General features: G+C 42.2%; 1 protein-coding gene across 3 annotated transcripts in view; it reads right to left on the bottom strand.

The window, feature by feature from the left end:
- ANO10 (anoctamin 10) overlaps nucleotides 1-18,509 on the bottom strand; it is a 255,780-nt gene that overhangs the window by 122,254 nt on the left and 115,017 nt on the right. The gene's annotated exons all lie outside the window — the stretch shown is intronic.

Consider the following 18,509-nt stretch of genomic DNA (forward strand, 5'->3'; position numbering starts at 1 on the left):
TTTGTATTTGTTTTCCTCAAAAATGTTCAGATTTTCAAGAATTGCACTCTACTTTTTAAAAGTAAAAGGTGGTGTGAATCACCTGCTCAAGTGGTACAGTCTCATTTTAACTTTCTCCGTCTTCAAGGTTTGTTGAAATCCAAGGGGAAATCTCTATAACACAAACCTGATCAACATCAAGATAAGATGGAAAAGGGCAGAATTAGATGGAAACTAACAAGGTCAGAACTGATTACATTTAGAAATGAAATCTTTAACAGCCTGATAGGAAAGAAGAAAATAATGCAAGTGGAGTTTGTCCAAAGTCAAATAAATGGAGGGAAAGAAGAGGTGGAAAGAGAAGAAATCGATTCATTTTAAACTCGTAAGGTCTTTTAACAATTCAAGGTCACTTCATCCCTTCAGGCAGATGGTGAAGGACACGTACCCTTAACAGAAGCCAATCTGCTTTTTTACCACTCCAAGAGCAACGTCTACTGCAGTACTTAATACCGTTTTGTTGCCACAGTATGACAGCTAAGATGATGGTGCTACAAATGTACATTATGAATATACAAATCAATGAGAGCCATTTGATTTTGGCAAACGAGTCTAGACACCTTTACAGAGAAGTGCGTTTTTTTTCCTGAAGCATAGCAATCTCCAGGTCCGACAGCCTTTTCCAAATGCTAGTCAACGTTGTCTGAAATATGTGACGGCAATAGAGTGAAGACTTGCTTACAAATCCAAATAAGCATATAAGACCCACCTATGATCTTGTTGTTTTCAAGTGTATTGTTTCTAAAGGCTTTCTTTAACCCATCTGAATTACTTCTGTTTATAACAAACTAAGATCAAAACATGTTTCTTAAAGACAATACCCCTAAGAGCCTTGTCCAGGAGGTGATGGACTAGGGGTGATTCTCTACATAGTCCCCCCCACCCCTCGCCCCCCTCATCCACCATCCTTCCCGCTTCGGAGTTGGGTTTTAAGGGGCTTCTATTCTTGGCAGGAACAGTGCAAAAGGGAAGGGAAAGGAAAGGTAAAATCTGGAGAAAGAGATTCATTCATTCATTCAATAGTATTTATTGAGCATTTACTGTGTGCAGAGCACTGTACTAAGCGCATGGGAAGTACACCAACAGATTAAATTTTCACAAAAGAAAGGAAAAGAGGAACTGATTGGGTGTCCAGGACACCTACTTTACTTCCCAGCCAACTGCAGAGGGAATATTGTCAGAGCTTAAATGCAGACCCCATGTTTTAAAGGTTTATGTCTCTGCTGCCAATATTTACTCAAACATACGATTTTCTTCTTAAGGTCAAATTACATGAGGGCGAAAAAGTCTCCTTTACCAATCAAAATCAGGGGGAACAAGCATTCTACAGTATTTACAAACGTCACAAATACATAAAAATGTCTGCATTGTCATTACTTTCCTCACCCAACCCCCTCTCCAAGCTCATGCCAAGCTCACTGCAATGGCCATTAAAACACTCTCGATAACTCCTATTAAAAATTGAGAGAGTTTTATAGTCTTGAATATTAAGGTGCACATTTTAAACTGGCTCCTGGCTCCTATTACACAGTCTACTATTAGTCTCAGTCTATATTTAGGGTAGTCAGTTAACCTTTCTTCGCTCCCGACTCACTATCTGAAAACAAGGGAGGTTCATATCAGTTGGCATTTTATACATTTCATAGAAATAGTGTGGGTTGATGAGACCATTCTTTTAAAGGCTTCAAGCCTCCCAGAAGGAAGACATCGTAACACCTCACAATAAAATAGTATTTATACCCACTCCAGTATGCTATTTAGGTATTGTTATTAACACAGCCAAGACATTGGATATATCTAGCCTCTTGTTTCTGAGTTTTCTCTGAACTGTTTATATCTTGAATCCCACCCCAGCCTTAGCACAGAGTAAGCCTATAACTATAACCATAACTAGCCAACTCATTCATTTGTATGCCCACCTGGAGAAAATATCACTCCGTTTTTTACAGATCAGAAAACTAAGGCGCAGAGCAGTGATCTAAGCATAATGGATTCCAGATCTTCAAATTCCCAGTTTAATGCTTTCTGGATCAATGTTTCTCAAGCTGGGGTCCAAGTCCCTTGCAGTGGCAGTGTTTGTTTTAAAAAAACAAAAAAACTCCATCTCCCATTTACCTGTTCTTTGACAAGCTCTTTGGTTTGGGTTTGGGTGACTATTTCCTACTGTTGTTGAGTTACTACAGCAGGAGTTTAAGAAGTACAGTAATACTAGATTGTGCTTCCCCTTCGAACATCAAACATTCAACTTTTTAGCCATAGTCTTTATAACAATGAGTAGAGTATAATATATGGCTCATACACTACAAGTATAGCCATAGAGTAATAATGGATTTGAATCAAACATTAAGGAGATTACAGTCTATGGCTGGGGGAAACAGACCAATTAATTTACAAATAGAAGGGAAAATAGTACGCAGAAGAGTAAATGCTTAAATAATAGTAGTCATAATACTTACTAAGTGCTTACAGTGTGCAGAGCATGGAATTAGAGTTTGAGAGTCTTGACTTGAAATTCCAAGTTGTGATTTAATAACAGTGCTCTTATGGAAAGCAGTGTGGACTAGTGGAAAGAGCACAGGCTTGGGAGTCAGAAGACATGAGTTCTAATCCTGGCTCCATCACTTGTCTGCTGTGTGACCTTGGGTGAGTCACAACTTCTCTGTGCCTCAATTCCCTCATCTGCAAAATGGGGACTCCATACCTGTTCTTCCTCCTCCTTAGACTGTCAGCCCCTTGTGGGACCTGATTATCTTGTATTTACATCAGGGCTTAATACGGTGCTTGACACACAGTATGAGCTTAACAAATACCACAATTATTATAATTATTTCTAATTTAATATCATGTGTGCAAACCTTTAAATAACAAAGTGGGAATTTTTAAGGACTTAGATGCTAAGCACTAAGATAGATGCTAAGTTATCAGATAAAACTTAGTCTCCCTTACTGGATTGACTGATTGGACAATTGATTTTAGTCTCTATTTGACAGATGAGGAAACTGAGGTTCTCAGAGGTTAAGTGAATTGTCCAAGGTAACACAGCACACCAGTGGCAGAGCTGGGACCACCAAAGAGCACAGGTCAGGGAGTTGGAGGACCTGAGTCCTAATCTTATCCCCACAATGGCTAAATCACTTAATTTCCCCATGCCTCAGTTTCCTCATCGGAAAGTGGGGATTAAATACCTCTTCTCCCTTAATAATATTAATAGCAGGGATCGTGTCTACCACCTCGGTTATACTGTATTCTCCAAATGCTTAGTACAGTGATCTACACGCAGTAAGTGCTCAATAAATACGATTGATTGATACAAGATAATCAGGTCCCACACAGGGTACACAGTCTAAGTGCAAAGGTGAACAGTATTTAATCACTGTTTTACAGATGAGGAAACTGAGGCACAGAGAAGTTAAGTGCTTTGCTCCAGGTCACCCAGCAGGCAAGTGGAAGAGACAGGATTAGCACCCAAGTCCTCGGACTTCCAGGCCATGGTCTTTCATTTTAGGCCATGCTGCTTCTCTTCCATTTAAGCCCCAAGTGCAACAGGGACACTCTCCTACCTACCCCAGTACGAAGTACGGGGCTTGGTACATAGTAAACACTTAAATACAAATTATTACTATTAAGAGATCTCCTGACTACTAGTCCCGTGCTTTTTCCATGAAGAAATTCTCATCTAGTTGAGAGGACTGTACACTAGTAAGGCTGAAATCTTTACTGAGGACGCTAAATGTTTAAATGGATTTTCAATACAGTGTGCCATTTTCGCTGATAGGTCAACAAAGTGTGAAGTACTTTAGGAGTTATACTGCCAATTTTTACCAGGAAAACTTCGTACTTATTTATAGTACAATAAAAGTGTGTGAACTAAAGAAGGCTGTCTTTATTTTGTGAAAAGGGAGGAGGAGGGCTTTAAGGAACAGAAACTAAGAGGCTCTTAGACTTGGATTTCTTTCAGGTGTTCATGGTTGTTTTATGAGATGCACAGTTATAATAATAATTATGGTACTTGTTAAGCGCTTACTACGTGCCAAGCATTGTTCTAAGCCCTGGAGTAGATACAAGGTAATCGGGTTGGACACAGTATGTCTCACATGGGGTTCATACTCTTAATCCTCCTTTTACAGATGACGTAAATGAGGCCCAGGGAAATTAAGTGACTTGTCCAAGGTCACATAGCAGACATGTGGCAGAGCAGGATTAGAACCTAGGGCAGAGTGGCTCAATGGAAAGAGCACGGGCTTGGGAGTCAGAGGTCATGGGTTCAAATTCTGGCTCTGCCAATTGTCAGCTGTGTGACTTTGGACTTCTCTGTGCCTCATCTGTAAAATGGGGATTAAGACTGTGAGCCACACATGGGACAACCTGATCACCCTGTATCCTCCCCAGCGCTTAGAACAGTGCTTTGCACATAGTAGTAAGCGCTTAACAAATGCCATTATTATTATTTTTATTCTGACTCTCAGGCCTGCGCTCTATCCACCTAAGTGTATATATCAGAGGGCATCTCTTGATCATCTCCACTCTGGGAGATACAGCCTAAAAAAGAGCCTGTGCTCACCTTTAGGTCATATCAGGATAAAACAAATAGAGAGCCAGTCAGTTGGGGACTGGGCTCGGATGCTCCTCCTTCCACCATGCATTGCCTGGTGTTGCAAAGGTTGTGATGTAGTAGGCTGAGTTGGATTAGTATCACATGGGGTAGTTTAGGTGCGGTTCTGGTTGAAGGTACAGTGAGAGAATAATGAACAAAATAACAACAATAATAATAATAATTGGGGCATTTTGTAAGGGCTTATTATGTGTCCAACACTATTTTAAGAGCTGGAGTAGATACAAGATATTCAGGTTGAACATAGTCCCTGTCCCAAATGGGGCTCAGAGCCTAAATAGAAGGGAGTAGGATTTAATCCCCATTTACAGATGTGCTAACTGGGGTACAGGAAATTAAGTGACTTGTCCAAGGTCACACAGAAGGCAGGTGGAAGAGCCAATGTAAGAACCCAGGTCCTCTGATTCCCAGGTATCTGCTCTTTCATTCATTCATTCAATCGTATTTATTGAGAGCTTACTGTGTGCAGAGCACTGTACTAAGCGCTTGGGAAGTACAAGTTGGCAACATATAGAGATGGTCCCCACCCAACAACGGGCTCACAGTCTAGAAGGGGGCTCACAGTCTAGAAGGGCTCTTTCCAGTAGGCCACGCTGCTTATCTAAAATGATACATTTAAGATGATATGGGTATTGCGAGGATGAGGAATCTGGAGTCTTGTTTTGGAATATAATTGTTTTAAAAAGGTCCATTTCCCTTTTGATCCATTCCAACCCATTTTAAGATCAAAATCACAATTAAGAGGAAGCATAGCATAATGCTTCACTCAGTTATGCTCCTCTGATTCTTTGTTGAAATATGAAGCAATTTCATTAAGTCTATTTTTTATGAAATCACATATATCTAAAGACATTGGTTGGCTGTCTCCCCCTCTAGACTTTACGCTCATTATGGGCAGGAATTGTGTCTGCCAACTCTGTTGCACTATACTCTCCCAAGCTCTTAGTACAGCCCTCTGCATAAAGTGTTCAATAAATGTCATTGAATGATTAATAGAATTGCCTCAACTTCAAAACTGTCATATTAATACTAACATGCACTGGCAATTCCTAATGTACCCTTTAAAACAGAACAATATAGGCTCCCTCTAGTGGCCAAAATACCATCTTCAAAATCCTATTTATTATTAATGTAATTTCAGTGATTTAGAAAGCAAAAGAAATAAAAATATTACATTTCTACATCTTTCCGCCTGCAGAATTCAAAGGTTCTCAAATCACATACCAGGTACTTTAAGCCTTGTGCACCTTTGCTCTATCTTTGTGAGTTGGGGAGGGGAAGGCCCTAACCATTCATTCATTTATTCAACTGTATTTATTGAGCGCTTACTGTGTGCAGAGCACTGTACTAAGCGCTTGGGAAGTACAAGTTGGCAACATATAGAGACGGTCCCTACCCAAAAACGGGCTCACAGTCTAGATGGGGGAGATAGACAACAAAACATATTAACAAAATAAAATAAATAGAATAGTAAATATGTGCAAGTAAAATAAATAGAGTAATAAATCTGTACAAACATATATACAGGTGCTGCGGGGAGGGGAAGGAGGTAGGGCTCAGTCTGGGAAGGCCTCCTGGAGGAGATGGGCTCTCAGCAGGGCTTTGAAGGGAGGAAGAGAGCTAGCTTGGCAGATGTGCGGAGGGAGGGCATTCCAGGCCAGGGGTCGATGGCGGGACAGGTGAGAACGAGGCACAGTGAGGAGGTTAGCGGCAGAGGAAAGGAGGGTGCGGGCTGGGCTGTAGAAGGAAAGAAGGAAGGTGAGGTAGGAGGGGGCGAGGTGATGGACAGCCTTGAAGCCGAGAGTGAGGAGTTTTTGCCTGATGCGTAGCTTGACTGGTAGCCACTGGAGGTTTTTGAGGAGGGTAGTAACATGCCCAGAGCGTTTCTGCACAAAGTTGATCTGGGCACCAGCGTGAAGTATGGACTGAAGTGGGGAGAAACAGGAGGATGGGAGATCAGAGAGGAGGCTAATACAGTAATCTAGTCAGGATAGGACGAGAGATCGATCCAGCAGGGTAGCGGTTTGGATGGAGAGGAAAGGGCGGATCTTGGCGATGTTGCGGAGATGAGACCGGCAGGTTTTGGTGATGGATTGGATGTGAGGGGTGAACGAGAGAGCAGAGTCGAGGATGACACCAAGGTTGCAGGCTTGTGAGACGGGAAGGATGGTAGTGCCATCTAGAGTGATAGGAAAGTCAGGGAGAGGGCAAGGTTTGGGAGGGAAGATAAGGAGTTCAGTCTTGGACATATTGGGTTTTAGATGGCGGGCATACATCCAGATGGAGATGTCTTGAAGGCAGGAGGAGACATGAGCCTGAAGGGAGGGAGAGAGAGCAGGGGCAGAGATGTAGATTTGGGTGTCATCAGCATAGAGATGATAGTTGAAGCTGTGGGAGTGAATGAGTTCACCAAGGGAGTGAGTGTAGATAGAGAACAGAAGGGGACCAAGAACTGACCCCTGAGGAACCCCTTACAGTAACAGGATGGGAGGGGGAGGAGGAACCTGCAAAGGAGACTGAGAATGAACGGCTGGAGAGATGAGGAGAACCAGGAGAGGACAGAGTCTGTGAAGCCAAGGTTGGATAGCATGTTGAGAAGGGGGTGGTCCACAGTGTCGAAGGCAGCTGAGAGGCCGACGAGGATTTGTATATAGAGTAGGAGCCGTTGTATTTGGCAAGCAGGAGGTCATTGGTGACCTTTGAGAGGGCAGTTTCTGTGGAGTGTAGGGGACGGAAGCCAGATTGGAGGGGGTCAAGGAGAGAGTTGGCATCGAGGAACTCGAGGCAGCAGGTGGAGATGACTCGTTCAAGGAGTTTGGAAAGGAATGGTAGGAGGGAGATAGGGTGATAACCAGAAGGGGAGGTGGGGTCAAGAGAGGGTTTTTTTAGGATGGGGGAGACATGGGCATGTTTGAAGGCAGAGGGGAAGGAATCAGTGGAGAGTGAGCAGTTGAAGATGGAAGTTAAGGAGGGGAGGAGGGACGGGGCGAGAGATTTCATAAGATGAGAAGGAATGGGGTCAGAAGCACAGGTGGCCGGAGTAGCATTTGAGAGGAGGGAAGAGATCTCATCTGAGGATACTGCTGGGGAGGATGGGAGAGTAGCGGAGAGGATTGAGAGGAGGGGGGTTGGAGAAGGGAGAGGAGTGACTTTGGGGAGCTCAGACCTGATGAAGTTAATTTTACCAATGAAGTAGGAGGCCAGGTCGTTGGGGGTAACGGAAGGAGGAGGGGGAGGAACAGGGGGCCTGAGAAGGGAGTTAAATGTACTGAAGAGCTGACAGGGATGATGGGCATGGGAGGAGAAGCAATTTTGTCTGGCAGAGGAGAGGGCCGAGTTAAGGCAGGAAAGGATAAACTTGAAGTGAACGAGGTTGGCTTGGTGTTTAGACTTTCGCCAGCAGCGTTCAGCAGCTCAAGCATAAGAGCGAAGGAGGCAGACAGTGGCAGTGATCCAGGGCTGTGGGTTAGTGGTACGAGAGTATTTACTATTATTATTAATAAAATTTGTTAAGCACTTACTCTGTGCTAGGCACTATACTAAATGCTGGGGTGGATACAAGCAAATTGGGTAGGACACAGTCCCTGCCTCATATGGGGCTCACAAACTCAATCTCCATTTTACAGATGAGGTAACTGAGGCACAGAGAAGTGAAGTGACTTGCCCAAGGTCATACAGCAGACAAGTGGTGGAGCTGGGATTAGAACCCAGATCCTTCTGATTCCCAGGCCCATGCTCTATCCACTAGGCCATGCTGCTTCTCTTGAGGGCTTACTCTGGGCAGAGCAATGTAATGAGCATTTGGGAGAGTAAAATTTGGACAAGGTAGAAGACATGATCCCTGTACTCAAAGAGCTTAAAAATCCATAGTGGGAGAAAGACACTACAAGTGGGAGGGAGAATACAGAATATAGAATATATAATGAAAATATATGAGCATAAGTGCTGAGTGGGGTGGGTTCAACTGATCAATGCTATTTAGTGTTTCCTGTGTGCAGAGGCTACACTAGGTGCTTGGGAGAGTTCAATATGACAGAGTTGGTAAAAGAAATGTTCCCAGCCCAGAAAGAGCTTTCAGTATAAAGGGGAAGACAGACAATAAAGAAAAATATGGATACTTATTTAGGTGCTGTGGATCTGAGGTTGAGGTGATTAGCAAGGTTGTATAGGATACAGATCTAAGTGCATAGGTGACTCAGAAGGGAGAGGGATTAAGGGAAATGAGGGCTTAGTCAGGGAAGGGCTCTTGGAGATGTGCTTTTAGTTAAGAGTTTGAAAGCTGGGAGAGTGGTGGTCAGGCATATATGAAGGGAGAGGGAGTTCCAGGCCAGAGGCAGAATGTGGGCAAGGGGTTGGCAGCGAGATATGAGGTTATGCAGGTAAGGTGTGAGTGCACAAGTTTTTAGGCGATATGAGAGTGTTGAAGCAGCAGCTGTGGAGGTGGGAAAAAATATACTGGGGAGGTGAGAGATTAAGCAGGGCAAGATCCTGAAAGAGATGTGCTGTAGACGGCACTACCATCCTTCCCGTCTCACAAGCCCGCAAACTTGGTGTCATCCTCTACTCCGCTCTCTCATTCACCCCTCACATCCAATCCGTCACCAAAACCTTCTGGTCTCACCTCCACAACATCACCAAGATCTGCCCTTTCCTCTTCATCAACACCACCACCTTGCTCATCCTATCCCGACTGGATTATTGCATCAGCCTCCTCTCTGATCTCCCATCCTCCTCTCGCTCCCCACTTTAGTCTATACTTCACGCTGCTGCCCGGAATATCTTTGTGCAGAAACGCTCTGGGTATCTTAATCGCCTCTTCAAAAATCTCCAGTGGCTGCCTGTCAACCTACTAACAAATCAAGAAAAAAATCCTCACTCTCGGCTTCAAGGCTGTCCATCACCTCGCCCCCTCCTACCTCACCTCCCTTCTCTCCTTCTACAGCCCAGCCCACACCCTCTGCTCCTCTGCAGCTAATCTCCTCACTGTGCCTCATTCTCGCCTGCCCTGCCGTCGACCCCCGGCCCACATCCTCCCCCTGGCCTGGAATGCCCTCCCTCCACACACCCGCCAAGCTAGCTCTCTTCCTCCCTTCAAAGCCCTCCTCCAAGAGGTCTTCCCAGACTGAGCCCAACCATTTCTTCAGGATAGACCAGGGATATAAGCATTTACTGCTGGGATTTGGCATTCCACCCTTTTCCCAAATGAAAGACTTAATCTAATGGTGGTCATTTGCTCTGGAGGTCTAGCCCCAAGCAAGGGTTAAAAAATGGCCTTATTTCAATATTAGTTTGGTGACTCCTGGTTTGTGTCCTTTCCAACTGTAATACTGACTGAACATTAATTTTGGTCACTATTTATAAATATATATGATAAATTATTTATGTTAATATCTGTCTCCTCAAGACCGTAAGCACAATGTGGGCAGGGAACATGCCTATCAACTCTGTTGTACTGTACTTTACCAAGAGCTTAGTACAATGCTCTGCACACAGTGAGAGCTCAATAAATACCACTGATGATTAGTTGCACTGGGAACCATGGTTATCCAGGCTTCTCTAGAGCTAGTATCCAGAGGGTGGCCAGCCTCTACACTATTTTTCCCTTTGGAGAGCACTAAGTGCAGAAAAGCTCTTACTCCTTGTCTAGGATAAGTAAACAAGGCAGCCACAGCTTCACAAAGAATGCTACTAAATTACTTAACACTGGGTACATGACAGCAATTAGTGTCCTGTTGGAACAAGCCCCCCAGAGACTGCCATAATAACCCAAATACACCTTAGTTCTCCTATAATACAGGGGATTGTGTTTCAGCTGCAAAGCAGGGATCCACGCTTGATTTAAGGTCAGCTCTAACCAGCCGCATTCGATGATAACATCCAGCACCTCTGCTGTTTATCATCCCTCCAAGGGTTTCTGAAGAAGCAGTGGCCAAGGTACAGGCAAGGGATCTGAAAGTAGCAATATCAACAGTGAGGGCACTTGGACATGGTTGGCAGGAATGTGTTTGCTGTTATATTGTACTCTCTCAAGCGCTTAGTACAGTGCTTTGCACATAGTAAGCGCTCAATAAATACAACTGAATGAATGGTTCAGGCTGGCCCTGTCTGAAATGTGGGACTCTAATAATAATAATAATGATGGCATTTATTGAGCACTTACTATGTGCAAAGCACTGTTCTAAGCGCTGGGGAGGTTACAAGGTGATCAGGTTGTCCCATGTGGGGCTCACAATCTTAATCCCCATTTTACAGATGAGGGAACTGAGGCCCAGAGAAGTTAAGTGACTTGCCCAAAGTCACACAGCTGACAAGCGGCAGAGGTGGGATTTGAACCATGACCTCTGACTCCAAAGCCCGTACTCTACCTGGGCCCTTCCTTCCTCCATGTCTTGGATGATGCCTGCACATATGTTCGGTCTATAGAAGAGGATACCACTAAGCAGAACACTATCTGCACACAGTAAGTGCTCAATCATTCCCACTGATTGATTAGGACTTGAAACCCAATATCCTGCACACTTGGAAAGCAGCAGTAGAACATGCTATTCATCTAGGAAGACAACAGTTATTATCCCTCCTCCTGTACTTATTTCCCAAATATATTCAATCTTAAAGCTGAAGAACTAAAAGCACAGGAGGCCTCCAGCCAGAGATTGGGGCATATTACAGGGTGACTTTTCTTCAAAACAATTTCACCAAAAACTTGACTTCATAGAATTAATTTTCACTGGCTTCAGTTGCTTTCTCAGGATTTTGCTTAATCCTGTAATGTAATGTTTTTCAAGGATCCACAATGAGGTGTGACTTACAGTATTTGTCTTAGCTCACGTCTTTAAATCAGGAATAAAGTTACACATTTTGCACCTGTCTTCTCAGCAGACTGACAGTATCAAAAACATTGTCATTTTGGTAAGGCTTTCAAACAGAGTAACACATAGTCAAACATAATCAGGAAAACAAAAAAAGAGAAACTGGCACAGTCCTATCTGGTTTTATTCCAATGTCATTTCTCAAGACTATGTTATGGGTATATGCTACATGTATAATAGGCATATTTGTCATTTTTTTGTTTTGAAGTAAAAAGTAGATAAATTTTTATTCTAAGACTAGAAAAAGGGTAAGGAATTACCCAAATAAAATAGTCTGTTTATCAGTCAGTCATATCTATTGAGTGCTTACTGTGGTGCAGAGCATTGTACTAAGCGCTTGGGAGAGTACGATATAACATTATAACATATTCCTTGTCCACAACCAACTTACAGTTTGCCCACAATCAGATTCCCCCCCCCCAAGGCAAATATTATCAAGGCTCAAATTAATTTATTCTTCCTGTTTCTAATTTCTTTAGCCTGGCACAGCATGTCAAATATTATGTTTAATGAACCTGAGTCAAAGAATTGAGAATAAGGGTGAAAAGTCTTAATGAAGTGTCTATGTGAAAAGGCCAGAGCTAAATGGCCAAGAAATAGAAAGAAAGCTAATAGCATAATTTTGGTATCAAAATAAAATTTCACCAACAGTAGCATCCTCTCAACATCACAGTGCTTAGTACAGCTCCAAGTGTTTAATACACTGCTTTAAGCACTTAATACAGTGCTTTCCACATAGTAAGTGCTCAATAAATACAATGGAATGAAATATCATCACTCTCCCCGCCTTCAGAGCCTTATTAAAGTCACATTCCCTCCAAAAGGCCTTTCCTGATTAAGCCCTCTTTTCACTGACTCCCTCACCATTCTGCATCATCTATGAACCTATACCCTTTAGCACTTGATATTCATCCCACCCTCAGCCCCACAACAATTATGTACACATCCATAATTTACATGTTTATGTTAATATCTGTCTCCCTCTCTACACTCTAAACTCACCGTGGTCAGGGAACTTGTCTATCATCTCTTTCTTTTTGTGGTATTTGTTAGCAGCTTACAACGTGTAAGCTAGGTACTGTACTAAGCACTGGGGTAGATACAAGATGATAAGGTTGGATATAATCCATAACTCATGTGGTGCGCACAGTTTTAATCCCCATTTTACAAATGAGGGAACCAAGGCACAGAAAAACAGAGAAGTGAAATGACTTGCCCGAAGTCACACAGCAGACAAATGGCAGATGTGGCATTCTCCATCACCTTGCCCCCTCCTACCTCACCTCCCTTCTCTCCTTCTACAGTCCAGCCCGCACCCTCCGCTCCTCCGCCGCTAATCTCCTCACTGTACCTCGTTCTCGCCTGTCCCGCCATCGACCCCCGGCCCACGTCATCCCCCGGGCCTGGAATGCCCTCCCTCTGCCCATCCGCCAAGCTAGCTCTCTTCCTCCCTTCAGTGCCCTGCTGAGAGCTCACCTCCTCTAGGAGGTCTTCCCAGACTGAGCCCCTTCCTTCCTCTCCCCCTCGTCCCCCTTTCCATCCCCCCCATTTTACCTCCTTCCCTTCCCCACAACACCTGTATATATGTATATATGTTTGTACATATTTATTACTCTATTTATTTATTTATTTATTTTACTTGCACATATCTATTCTATTTATTTTATTTCGTTAGTATGTTTGGTTTTGTTCTCTGTCTCCCCCTTTTAGACTGTGAGCCCACTGTTGGGTAGGGACTGTCTCTATATGTTGCCAATTTGTACTTCCCAAGCACTTAGTACAGTGCTCTGCACATAGTAAGCGCTCAATAAATACGATTGATGATGATGATGATGATGATGAACCCAGGTCCTTCTAACTCCCAGGCCCAAGCTCTCTCCACTAGGCCATGCTGCTTCTCCACTCTGCTGTACTGTACTCTCCCAAGTGTTTAGTACAGTGCTCTGCACTCAGGAAGAACTCAGTAAATGCCACTAAAGGACTGACTGTAAGAGTTATCTTTCTGGAGGTACAAAGTTAGGAAATACTGGAAAACACTTTTAAAATACAGTTGAGATAAGTTTGAACAGAGACTAATACTACAAGATGTTGGGGCAGGTTCCACTATGGAGAAATAAAGAGTTGCTAATTATAGTAGTATCTGACATTACTGGAGTTATTTAATGAGATGAGATAAACATCTAAATTACATCCTATGCAATCATACGTTCTCTTTATTACATACTAAACCATTGGTTTGTGGAATACTCTTTTATGGTATTTGTTAAGCGCTTACTATGTGCTATATATATGTATATATCCTGTATATATGTTTGTACATATTTATTACTCTATTTATCTATTTATTTTACTTGTACATATCTATTCTATTTATTTTATTCTGTTAGTATGTTTGGTTTTGTTCTCCGTCTCCCCCTTTTAGACTGTGAGCCCACTGTTGGGTAGGGACTGTCTCTAGATGTTGCCAACTTGTACTTCCCAAGCGCTTAGTACAGTGCTCTGCACACAGTAAGCGCTCAATAAATACGATTGATGATGATGATGATGCTAGGCACTGCACTAAGTGCTGGGGTAGACACATGCTAATCAGGTTGGACACAGTTCCTGTCCCTTACAGGGCCCACAGTCTTGATCCCTATTTTTCAGATGAAGTAACTGAGGCACAAAGAAGTGAAGTGACTTGCCCAAGGTCATGCAGCAGACAAGTGGCAGAGCCATGATTAGAACCCAGGTCCTTCTGACTCCTGGGCCCACGCTCTATCCACTAGGAAATGTTGCTTCTACATGGGCTTCCATTTCTAAACAGCAGTATATCATCATCAATGGTGTCATTGAGGGCTTACAGTGTGCAGGCCACTGTACAGTACATCTAAGGAGTCTAGTTTTATTGGGAAAAGGAAACTAAGCTTTAAACCTGCTTTAAACTGCACCTCAGTTATGCAAAGTGGAAGCTAAAGAACAGGAATTTTAAAATTGAAAATGAAAGGTTCTAAGAGTCTCAGCAAAAATGCTGTCTTCCACTCTATGCTCTATTCACTATTGTGTCAAAATAAACTGTCATCTGTATGCAGGCTTGGTTTTGACAAAGAGGGAGCAGATTCCGTAGCCAACCTATGAATGTCAAAAAGCACTGTTCAATGTCACTAACCAGTTGCAAAAGATATGAGCAGATCAAAAGGACATGTCCAAGGTTTATATGGGAGAGATGCAAAATTACCTACGTAAAGTACACAGCATTTATTGGAAATAAAGCACTATTGCTATATAAAATATTTAAACAGGAAAAGGACACTGTGTAAGCATGAAAAACAGAAAAAGCTTCCTGAAGGACACTGGACATTTCCTTCCCCAATTTTACAAAGACAGTAAACCACAAAATATTCATAAAGACGTTGGCGTAGCCATATTTTCTTAATGAATTGGAACCTATCTGTAAGTTACTATGAGCGCTCGCTGTGGGCAGGGAACATTTCAATGAACTCTGTTACACTGTACTCTCCCAAGAGCTTAGTACAGTTCTCTGCACACAGTAAGGGCTCAATAAATACCACTGACTGATTGAATACTAGTATGGTAACCAGCAAGTCTGCAGTCAGAAAATGCATTTGGTACCATTAACTTTTAATTAAAACCCCTAAATTTACCTAAGAACTGTTAAGTAATCCTCACGCATCTTCACGAGTTTAAATTATGCTATTCAAATATTAAGAAATAATAAAAGAATATGAATAAAATGGATGAAAATAATCTACTTAGGCCTGATGAAGCAATCATATTTAGCTTTAAAATATCAATTCAGTTCATTATGAAGCAGAACTGGGCTTTATAGAGCTAAACTTATTTTATAATTTAATTGTCATATGATTAACAACAGCAGAGTTTGGAAAGTATGTACGATTAGCTGATTTTAGAAGAGGGATCTGAAATTTCATGAACAATGTCACTGTTTACAATAATGTTATTATATCAGCTTTGAAACAGTAAATGAAACAATGAGAAGTTTCGTATTAGCAAAATAAATCTGCGTTGATGCCTAGATGTTAGAACCATTGTAATACCCCATATAAAATTATATATCTTATTAACAATTGTTCAACTCTCTTCCTGCTGTTTTGGTACAAACTAATTAAACAGAAAATCCACATGGCAATTTAATTCATTAGACAGTATCTGCAATGCTTCAAAAGGCATTTTAAAGGTAGAGAAGTTCAAGGTTGACATTTCAAGCTCTATTAAACCTAAGAGTGGAGTCTGTTATTCACTGCTCCAAATTAAATTAGTCTGTTTAAAATCCTGCCCCGATTTCTGTCTGGAATGCTTTTACTAAACACAAACACAGAAACCATTCATTTGCTTCCTCAACCAATGAAGAGTAGGAAGCTTATTTTTAATTTGTGTACACAGTTTAATGCCACTGTCCTCTATTTCTGATGGTTACAGTTACAGCACCTTACCTTAGTTTCAAGGATAAACTGCTTTAAGTGACAATGAACCAGTTTTTCAGAGTCAGGGAAATACCTGAAATCATCTTTTCCCTTAAACCTACTCTTTTCCCTGACTTTCCCAACTCATCAACACCACCATCCTCCCTGTCCCTGAAGCCCGTAAATTTGGTGTCATCTTTGACTCTTTGCTATGGTTCAATTCAAGCATTCAATCTTAGGCCAAACTCTGCTGTTTTTCCTGCAAGCTCTCTGGTGTTGCAATGCCTAGACTATGGCACTGGTCTCCTTATTGGTCTATCAGCCTCTCCCCACTACAAGCTATATTACAGCCTGCTGAAGCTTTGATCGGGGAACCTCTCTCCTCTTTTCAAAACCCTCCCTGGTTTCCTGTTCTTCTTTGCATCCAAAAATTAAAAAAAAAAAACAAAACCCAAAAAACCACTCCTCCAAATCAGTTTCAAGGTTCTTCACCAACTGGACCCACCTAACTTACCAGTTCTATTTACCTGCTATTCCCAAATTCATTGCCTTCATTCCTCCCAAGCCAACCTTCTAGCTGTACCTCATGCTCGACTCTCTCATCTTTGTCCTCTCACACACCATTCCCCTGGCTTGGAAACTCCTTCCCCACCTACATCAGACCAACCCCAGGTTTCCCCAGATTCAGAATCCTCCTAAAATCCCACCTCCTCCCCAAGATTTCCCTGATCTACTTCCCAGCACCCTATACCTATAGCAGGAAAATGATAAATTCTATCATCTCCATCACCTATAATCCCTTTGTGGATAGGGAGATGTGTTTAACCTACTCTATTGCATTGTACTCTCAAGTGCTTAGTAGAGTGCTCTGCACACAGTAAGTGCTCATTAAATCCCATTGAATGACTGGTCAAAATAGGGGGTACCGGTCACAGGGGATGTCAGCAGTGCCATTAACACCAGACTCCATTACCTTAGAGGTCAGACCACCTAAGAGAAGCAGGGACTCCTAACAGATCCACCATCTTCAGTACCGCATTCTTTTCCACATTAACAATTAAATGGCCTGGATGATTCAAGCATTCTGGACATTAACCTAGTCCAAAAAATCTGCTTGTGCAGGGTCACTGGCAAACAGATACAATGCTGACTTTAAATCCATCAAGGGTATTTATTGAGCACTTACTGTGTGCAGAGCACTGTACTGACCACTTCTGAGAGTACAATATAACAGAGTTGATAAACATATTCCTTGCCTATGTATTATTGTTCACAAGCATGAATGTAATAGTCCTGGCTTTCAGTTTCAAGTTTTAGTCCTTCTACATTCCAGCCAGCTTCTCCACTCCCAAGTAAGAATTGTTCTCCTGAATATACTAAAATGATCAATCAAATGGATGAAAAACTGTTAGAAGGAAAAAAACCCCTCATTATAAATAACATTATAATTACAATTAAGAGTCTTGCTTAGAATACATACCATAATAAAATTAATTTGATTTTCTTGATAGTTTAAAAACCTTGTATGGTAAAACAATGTTAAAGGCAATGTAACATTAAAATGTATCAACGTAACTTACAGTACTCTTGTAATGATAGAGCCATCTTCCAGAACAGCTGCCTCTTTCTCAAAACATTTCTCGGCAGAGGCAACGGTTGGGCAGTACCCACTCAGAATCAAAACAGGCTTCCCAGTCTTTTCCTGGTTTCTCTTTTCTGGGGATTTTATAGGAAAGGGCAGACCAATTCTGTTTGGAGGTCCAGAGCCCCATGATTTCTGTTCAATTTGAAGCTGAAGAGCAGGAGACAGTTATAACCCGATTAGGAAGCATCTGGGCATGCACTTACAGCAGTTACAAATTCTTGTTCAACAACACAAAGCAAAAGGTTAAGAAATTTCAACAGGTTTAAAGTTCTCTAATACTGTGCAATTTCAGAGTGGGGGGAAATGTCTCTCTAGCCTTACTGTTGGAGTAAAACACATAGAAAGGGCAGTATTTCTCTAAGCGGAGGGCAATGTTTGGTTGTAGCAGTGAGATGAAACCTGGGAGAACATTTCCTTGACCCTACACCTGAATGAGAGCAACTGTAGACACCGGGCAGCCTCAGAACTGACCCAGACTTGCAAGCCTCTACTGTAGTAGAGGTGACCTGTGGTTGAACATACACCTCCCACATCCGTGTGTCAGAAAAATGAGCAAGTCTCAAACTTTCACTGGTCTAGAACTGCCACATCCTGCAGGGCAGCAAGGAGACAGATGCTCATCTGATGTATTTAGTGCTTTGTTGGCTCATAATCTCATATGCAGAGAGAAAAAAAGAGGGAATTTGTGCGGGAAGCTTTGGCAGAAAAAACAAACAGGGGTAGGACAAAGCAGCTCTCAGAGATGTAAAATTGTTCACTAATTTGAAGGAAAATGACTATTCATGATTCTACAATCCTTAATTCAATCTAGGACTACTAGGAGTCTATGATTTGAATTTAATCCCAAAGTATCTGATGGTTTTCATACACTTTTTCTAACATCTTCTGGCAGAATGCTTTGGAAATGAATACTGAAAACT

Source organism: Tachyglossus aculeatus, chromosome 2, assembly GCF_015852505.1.
Source record: "Tachyglossus aculeatus isolate mTacAcu1 chromosome 2, mTacAcu1.pri, whole genome shotgun sequence".
NCBI lineage: Eukaryota > Metazoa > Chordata > Mammalia > Monotremata > Tachyglossidae > Tachyglossus > Tachyglossus aculeatus.